Below are 8,311 nucleotides of genomic sequence, written 5' to 3' on the forward strand. Positions count from 1 at the left end.
GTTGATCGCTGAAGAGGAAAGAAGAATAGAACAAGGTTATGGTTCTGGTACTTCAAGCTCGGTCTTAAGTTTACAGGAGAAGATAGAGGCAGGAGTTCAAATCGTAACAACAACAACAAATCTAGATGGAAGTCTAGAGGAAAGTCTAGGGGGAGATCTCAATCTCGGACTAGAGGCATTGTTGAGTATTGGGCGTGTAAGAAAGTAGGACACTTCAAGCACGATTTTCCGGAAAACAAAGGTGCTAATAATGGTGGAAACAAAGGTAATCAAGAAGAGGTCAACTTAGTTGAAGCTGCGGAACCGATGAAGGTCTTTGTTGATAACAAGAAGGTGATTACGGAAGGTTTTCTACTACTTTCTGAGGACAAGCAAGATGAGTCTTGTGACGGATCGGGGAAATTTCCTTCCAAACGGGTCGGTTTTCAACCCGATTAGCAAGGCAAACCCCTAGAACGTCACTCGAAAGCTAAATTTTTTTTTTTACAAATTTAAGACCAGGAAAAATGCCCAAAACGAAGCAAATACACACTAAATACGAGAAACAACACAGTTCATTCTCAAAGTTTATGCACACAGTAGGTAGATTAAAATTTTAGTTACGCCACAGAAGTTTGAAAGGTATCGAGTCTCAATACGAAAATTTGGGACATGGTAAAAGTTTAAAACTTAGTCCATTACGAGTTTATAAAATACAATTCTCATTTTGCTAGACACCATCATCATGGGGAAAAAAAGGGTTTCAAAAAAATACTCTCCAAGTACTAAAAATGACCAGCACATTCAAATTACACTAATATAATACAAACGGATTAAACAGAAATGTTAAAATAACAACAATTTTAATACCAAAAAATAGAGAGCGTACCCATGTGCTTGTTATTAAATCCAACACAACTATGTAATAAGACCAGTGGCTTTATGCATAAAACAAATCTTAAAAAGAACTTCAACTATCTTATATTAGTGGAGACAAAGCTAAAGATGAAAGGGACACCAGCCATGACTTTGTATTATATAAGTAGAAGTCCAAAGGTGTTAAGATATATACGTAAGGAGGTCCCATTACAGCAAAATGAGTTTACCATTATGCACCAAAATTAGACCTATCTTTTGCGGCATGACGAAGTTTTTCCTTACAAACCACACAAAGACTTTCTACCAGTTCCCATCATATATACAACAAAAATACATCAAAATGACATGGAACAACAACAAAATAAACTACCCAGATTACCCCGTGATATATACATTATAGACAAGCAAAATACCAACTTTTGCTCAAGCTCCCGGCCGCAAGCTCTTCTCAAGCTTACTGCCTCAACCTTGCTTCGTACTCTGTGGGAAAACAAAACAAAACGGGGTGAGACACAACTCAGCAGGAGTAAAGAAATAATGTACCGAAAGATAGAGCCATCAAAATGTAACTCATGGTAAAGAAATTAGCACGTCCACATTAAGAAAATACATAAAGCTCGACAAATCCAAACTCATTCTTAATAGCAGAAATGGAATATTTTTCATTCAAAGGTGAGGTAACTCACGTATGTTACTTGTGAGGACCAGTCTCTAATGTTAGGATAGTCAGGATATCAGCCACCGTCCCGGACGGTCTTCCGCGGGTAGCCACATTTGTGGGATGCCCCTATGGGCCTAACAAATTCACCTGTAGCCTTCCAAGATCCTTCCAAAACATGCTCAATAAATCTCTTAAGGTAAATCCAAGTGAAACCCAAGGTGAAAGCGAAACTCTGAGTTCAAATCTCGTTAATTCAATCTATAAGCAATGACGCTATAACAATCCAGAAATCCGAGATTCATGCATTTAGTTTATAAGAGAATGGAATGAAAGTTCAGAGAAATAAAGCATAATTTTATAAAGAAATGGTCACACAGTAAATGTCCAAATCGTAAAATGAATATCCAAATCAATAACGGTGACAAAACATTAATATGAAGGGCCAAACAGATCAAACCGAACAAATGGTTTATGGCTTTACCGAAATCACTCACGCAACTAAGCCAAAATCCATTGGTTTCATTTCATTTCCTTTATGCCAAAAATTATTAAGTTCGAAATGTATCAATCAAATATGAAATTATAAACTGAAGAAAAAGACCAACCATATCAATTATAAAATAAGCATAAGTGGAGCAGTAGCATCAGATGCAATTTTTGAAGAAAATGGTAATCATCAAACCATAAACTAGGAGCCATTAGCACTAGCTCGATGCATGACACGTTATTTCATTTTAAACATAAAGTTTATGAGAAGCTAGATGGGTAAAACAGAGAAGGACAAGAGGGAAAATACGTGAATCAAAGATTAATATCAAAATTTAAACTTGAGTAAATTAAACAAAACTGGTACTGCTTGAAACAATTTAAATGGACGAAATACATATGTGTATATATATTAAAAGCTAGTGCCATGCATGGTGTTAAAACAAAATGGGTAAAATTCATTTGGTGATTTTTACAAACAACTCATAGGTTAGTTCAAAAATTTAATTCAAAACTTGATTTGAGATGAAAATTTGAACTCTGATTGCTGTATAACACTTTTAAATTTTATAAAATCATTTTTGGCATTCAAAATAATGTGCAATTTCAAACAGTAAGGCTAGCACAGGGAAATGATGGTTTCAAACTAATTTATCATTATTTTACCAGATCGTTGAAAAAAACAGGAAAAAACTTGAAGAGGGTTTAGCAAAATTTCTCGAATCACCGTTTGCTCACTCGTATAAACGAAAAATCCTTGAAGATGTAAAACATGCATCACCAGAACATTGAAAGAGAAATACATCAACTCCATAAAAGGTGATAGAAAACATTTAATTTAAACCAAATTAGGCAGAAAAGATTGTTACATAAAATTAAACTCAATAGACGAAAATACCCTACTTGAATTGTAATCGGTGTTCCAAGAATGGATCAACAAAATCTCAAAGCAAGAATCAAATTTTCCTTCGTCTGGTCTCAGTAAATCGAACGGAATAAACAAGAAAGTGGATAACAAAAAGAAAGGCTGGCATTTGAGTTTTGAAGGAAAAGAGAAAGAAAAAGAAAAAAAATTCTTTAATCTCTCTTAAACAGGTGTTAACCATGCTCAGTGTTTCTAGATAATTTCATTGCCTTTGCTAAACAAGCACCCTAATATTTCCAAGGGACAACCTAGTCCTTAAAAGAAGAAACTACTCGTACTGGATTAAGGCACTCATCAGGGATATACACACCCTACATTAGGATTGCACGCGCGCTCTTGTCCTAGCTTTCCAGTAAAATGGGTTGAGTTCCGTTTCGGATCCGAGTAGAGATTTTTAGTGGTGTTACACCATCAACCCCTAAAAAAAGAATTTCTCCTGAAATTCAAAACCAAACTAAGAGCAATGAGGATTACCTTTGACCACAGGGTCCTCCGCTTCCTCTTTAGTCTCGACGAAATGGTTCAACTTCCCTTGAATAATTCCTTCTGTGTTGGGCTGACGTTGTCTTGACTGGAATGGAGTAGCATTTCCTCGTGGATAATGTTGTTGCTTCCCATCGAAGTTATGCCTTCGAGCATTTTGATTGGGAGTTTGGTTCACAATTTGCGGCTTCTGATCTGCGGGAAGGGGCGGTCTCTGATCTGCGGGTAAGGGGCGGTCTCTAGCATAATGGCCATCTTCTCCGTAACGGTAACATTCAGTCCTCTTGCCTCTCCTGGTTGCATTGTCATTTCGTGGGCGCTTCCGTTGTGGTGATGAATTTCTATCTCGCTCCTTAGTCTTCTTCTTTTGGTCTCGCTCTTGTCTCTCTTTCTGACTTTGCATCAAGCTAGCCTCAACCGCCAATGCAGAATTAAAAACCTCCTTGTATGTCTTCAGTCCAACTACGACAACTCTATCACGAATCACAGCCTTCAAAGCACCCTAAATTTTTCGAGCCCTCAGCTCTGTCGTTTCGACTAAGTGTTTCCCGTAACTCTCTAGCTCAAAACATTTCTTATCTAGTTGTGTGACCGTCATATCTCCTTGCTTCAACACTGCAAACTCGGCACACTTCAAAGATCTTGCTGTAGGCGGAAAATATTTGTCAAGGAATAAATTTTCAAACTGTTCCCATGACATATCCATCACATTTTTCATTCGCTTCTCTGAATCCAACCAATCATCTGCATTTCCTTGAAACATATACGTAGCAAAGCGTACTCTATCTTCCCCATCTACTACATGTGCGTCGAACTCCTTTTTCATACTCATTAACCACCTGTCAGCTCCTATATGTTCTTCCATACCATTAAACTCTCGATCACCAATCACTTTCCTAAATTCCTTCAAGTCCATAGCACTACTAGGTCGCAACTGACTCTGGTGCGCAACGGCACAAACTATGGTCTGTGCAGTTTGTGCTAAGTGCTCACAACATGATTTCAGATGTTTTACCATAATGATATTCTTGGCTCCACCATTTCTTGCTGAAGCCACACCTTTAAGCTTCATAGTCTTCGGAGGCATCTTCACAATAAACAGACATTTATAGAGTTAGAAATTATTAGTAATGTTCATTACTAACAAGCGCATTAATATGTATATCACGGTTTATGGGTTTTCCTCAAATCCCAAAACAAAATGACAAAATCGAGTGACCCTTTTAAACAAAATCCGTGAGTTCAGATGAAGATTTTGAACTTAAAAATACTTTTACTAACTTATATCAACTACATGAATTTCATAACTAACCAGTAACACAATCAAAAACATTTATAAATTCATACCATACATACGGATCACAATCCAGTAGTAAAAATGGAAAGACTCTTAAAACAGACTTACACACGATGCACCAAAAGATCCAGAATATAAGTATGCAAATAAATCTTTACTAAATCAATCGTTATAATAAAAAAGAAAACCAAACACAGTCCCGATAAATCGGAACCTTTGTTCTGATGCCAACTGTGACGGATCGGGGAAATTTCCTTCCAAACGGGTCGGTTTTCAACCCGATTAGCAAGGCAAACCCCTAGAACGTCACTCGAAAGCTAAAATTTTTTTTTTACAAATTTAAGACCAGGAAAAATGCCCAAAACGAAGCAAATACACACTAAATACGAGAAACAACACAGTTCATTCTCAAAGTTTATGCACACAGTAGGTAGATTAAAATTTTAGTTACGCCACAGAAGTTTGAAAGGTATCGAGTCTCAATACGAAAATTTGGGACATGGTAAAAGTTTAAAACTTAGTCCATTACGAGTTTATAAAATACAATTCTCATTTTGCTAGACACCATCATCATGGGGAAAAAAAGGGTTTCAAAAAAATACTCTCCAAGTACTAAAAATGACCAGCACATTCAAATTACACTAGTATAATACAAACGGATTAAACAGAAATGTTAAAATAACAACAATTTTAATACCAAAAAATAGAGAGCGTACCCATGTGCTTGTTATTAAATCCAACACAACTATGTAATAAGACCAGTGGCTTTATGCATAAAACAAATCTTAAAAAGAACTTCAACTATCTTATATTAGTGGAGACAAAGCTAAAGATGAAAGGGACACCAGCCATGACTTTGTATTATATAAGTAGAAGTCCAAAGGTGTTAAGATATATACGTAAGGAGGTCCCATTACAGCAAAATGAGTTTACCATTATGCACCAAAATTAGACCTATCTTTTGCGGCATGACGAAGTTTTTCCTTACAAACCACACAAAGACTTTCTACCAGTTCCCATCATATATACAACAAAAATACATCAAAATGACATGGAACAACAACAAAATAAACTACCCAGATTACCCCGTGATATATACATTATAGACAAGCAAAATACCAACTTTTGCTCAAGCTCCCGGCCGCAAGCTCTTCTCAAGCTTACTGCCTCAACCTTGCTTCGTACTCTGTGGGAAAACAAAACAAAACGGGGTGAGACACAACTCAGCAGGAGTAAAGAAATAATGTACCGAAAGATAGAGCCATCAAAATGTAACTCATGGTAAAGAAATTAGCACGTCCACATTAAGAAAATACATAAAGCTCGACAAATCCAAACTCATTCTTAATAGCAGAAATGGAATATTTTTCATTCAAAGGTGAGGTAACTCACGTATGTTACTTGTGAGGACCAGTCTCTAATGTTAGGATAGTCAGGATATCAGCCACCGTCCCGGACGGTCTTCCGCGGGTAGCCACATTTGTGGGATGCCCCTATGGGCCTAACAAATTCACCTGTAGCCTTCCAAGATCCTTCCAAAACATGCTCAATAAATCTCTTAAGGTAAATCCAAGTGAAACCCAAGGTGAAAGCGAAACTCTGAGTTCAAATCTCGTTAATTCAATCTATAAGCAATGACGCTATAACAGTCCAGAAATCCGAGATTCATGCATTTAGTTTATAAGAGAATGGAATGAAAGTTCAGAGAAATAAAGCATAATTTTATAAAGAAATGGTCACACAGTAAATGTCCAGATCGTAATATGAATATCCAAATCAATAACGGTGACACAACATTAATATGAAGGGCCAAACAGATCAAACCGAACAAATGGTTTATGGTTTTACCGAAATCACTCACGCAACTAACCCAAAATCCATTGGTATGGTTTCATTTCATTTCCTTTATGCCAAAAATTATTAAGTTCGAAATGTATCAATCAAATATGAAATTATAAAATGAAGAAAAAGACCAACCATATCAATTATAAAATAAGCATAAGTGGAGCAGTAGCATCAGATGCAATTTTTGAAGAAAATGGTAATCATCAAACCATAAACTAGGAGCCATTAGCACTAGCTCGATGCATGACACGTTATTTCATTTTAAACATAAAGTTTATGAGAAGCTAGATGGGTAAAACAGAGAAGGACAAGAGGGAAAATACGTGAATCAAAGATTAATATTAAAATTTAAACTTGAGTAAATTAAACAAAACTGGTACTGCTTGAAACAATTTAAATGGACGAAATACATATGTGTATATATATCAAAAGCTAGTGCCATGCATGGTGTTAAAACAAAATGGGTAAAATTCATTTGGTGATTTTTACAAACAGCTCATAGGTTAGTTCAAAAATTTAATTCAAGACTTGATTTGGGATGAAAATTTGAACTCTGATTGCTGTATAACACTTTTAAATTTTATAAAATCATTTTTGACATTCAAAATAATGTGCAATTTCAAACAGTAAGGCTAGCACAGGGAAATGATGGTTTCAAACTAATTTATCATTATTTTACCAGATCGTTGAAAAACCGGAAAAAAACTTGAAGAGGGTTTAGCAAAATTTCTCGAATCACCGCTTGCTCATTCGTATAAACGAAAAATCACTGAAGATGTAAAACATGCATCACCAGAACGTTGAAAGAGAAATACATCAACGCCATAAAAAGTGATAGAAAACATTTAATTTAAACCAAATTAGGCAGAAAAGATTGTTACATAAAATTAAACTCAATAGACGAAAATCCCCTACCTGAATTGTAACCGGTGTTCCAAGAATGGATCAGCAAAATCTCAAAGCAAGAATCAAATTTTCCTTCGTCTGGTCTTAGTAAATCGAACGGAATAAACAAGAAAGTGGATAACAAAAAGAAAGGCTGGCATTTGAGTTCTGAAGGAAAAGAGAAAGAAAAAGAACAAAATTCTTTAAGCTCTCTTAAACACGTGTTAACCATGCTCAGTGTTTCTAGATAATTTCATTGCCTTTGCTAAACAAGCACCCTAATATTTCTAAGGGACAACCTAGTCCTTAAAAGAAGAAACTAATCGTATTGGATTAAGGTACTCATCAGGGATAAACACACCCTATATTAGGATCGCACACGCGCTCTATACAGTCCTAGCTTTCCACTAAAATGGGTTGAGTTCCGTTTCGGATCCGAGTAGAGATTTTTAGTGGTGTTACAAGTCTTGGATTATAGACTCGGGAGTTCTTTCCGTGCAACGGGTGATAGGAGTATTATGACCTCTTATAAAGAAGGATATTATGGCCAAGTTTTCTTAGGTGACGGTGAAGCATGCGACATCATTGGTTTAGGTGATGTGATCTTGAAAGTCAACGGTTGAACATGGAAATTGAAGGATGTACGATACGTTCCAAATTTTAAGAAGAACTTGGTGTCTGTGGGCCAAGTTTGTGATGATGAATGTGAAGTTGTGCTTACGAAACACAATTGGAAAGTGAAGAAAGGAGCTATAGTATTAGCTCGTGGAGTTAGAGTCGGTACTCTATACCGGACTTCAGATGGAACTACTTTAGCAGTGGCTAGTAGTGGTGAAGACACTAACTTATGGCATAGAAGATTAGGGCACAT

General features: G+C 36.2%; 1 long non-coding RNA gene across 5 annotated transcripts; it reads right to left on the reverse strand.

Annotated features, from left to right (window-relative positions):
- Window positions 1-979: 979 nt before the first annotated feature.
- On the reverse strand, window positions 980-7,606 carry LOC113349868. 5 transcript variants are annotated; one of them, XR_003360438.1, is made up of 5 exons: window positions 7,471-7,606; window positions 6,103-6,309; window positions 5,796-5,896; window positions 1,545-4,500; window positions 980-1,338 (listed from the first exon to the last, which is right to left on the reverse strand). It is a non-coding gene; the product is annotated as an uncharacterized LOC113349868 (long non-coding RNA). The 5 variants fall into 5 exon arrangements; XR_003360440.1 differs by lacking the exon at window positions 7,471-7,606 and having other exon boundaries at window positions 1,545-1,751; window positions 3,405-4,500; window positions 6,103-7,464; XR_003360437.1 differs by lacking the exon at window positions 7,471-7,606 and having other exon boundaries at window positions 5,834-5,896; window positions 6,103-7,464.
- Window positions 7,607-8,311: the final 705 nt, after the last annotated feature.

This window comes from Papaver somniferum, chromosome 2 (genome assembly GCF_003573695.1).
Source record: "Papaver somniferum cultivar HN1 chromosome 2, ASM357369v1, whole genome shotgun sequence".
Classification (NCBI taxonomy): Eukaryota; Viridiplantae; Streptophyta; class Magnoliopsida; order Ranunculales; family Papaveraceae; genus Papaver; species Papaver somniferum.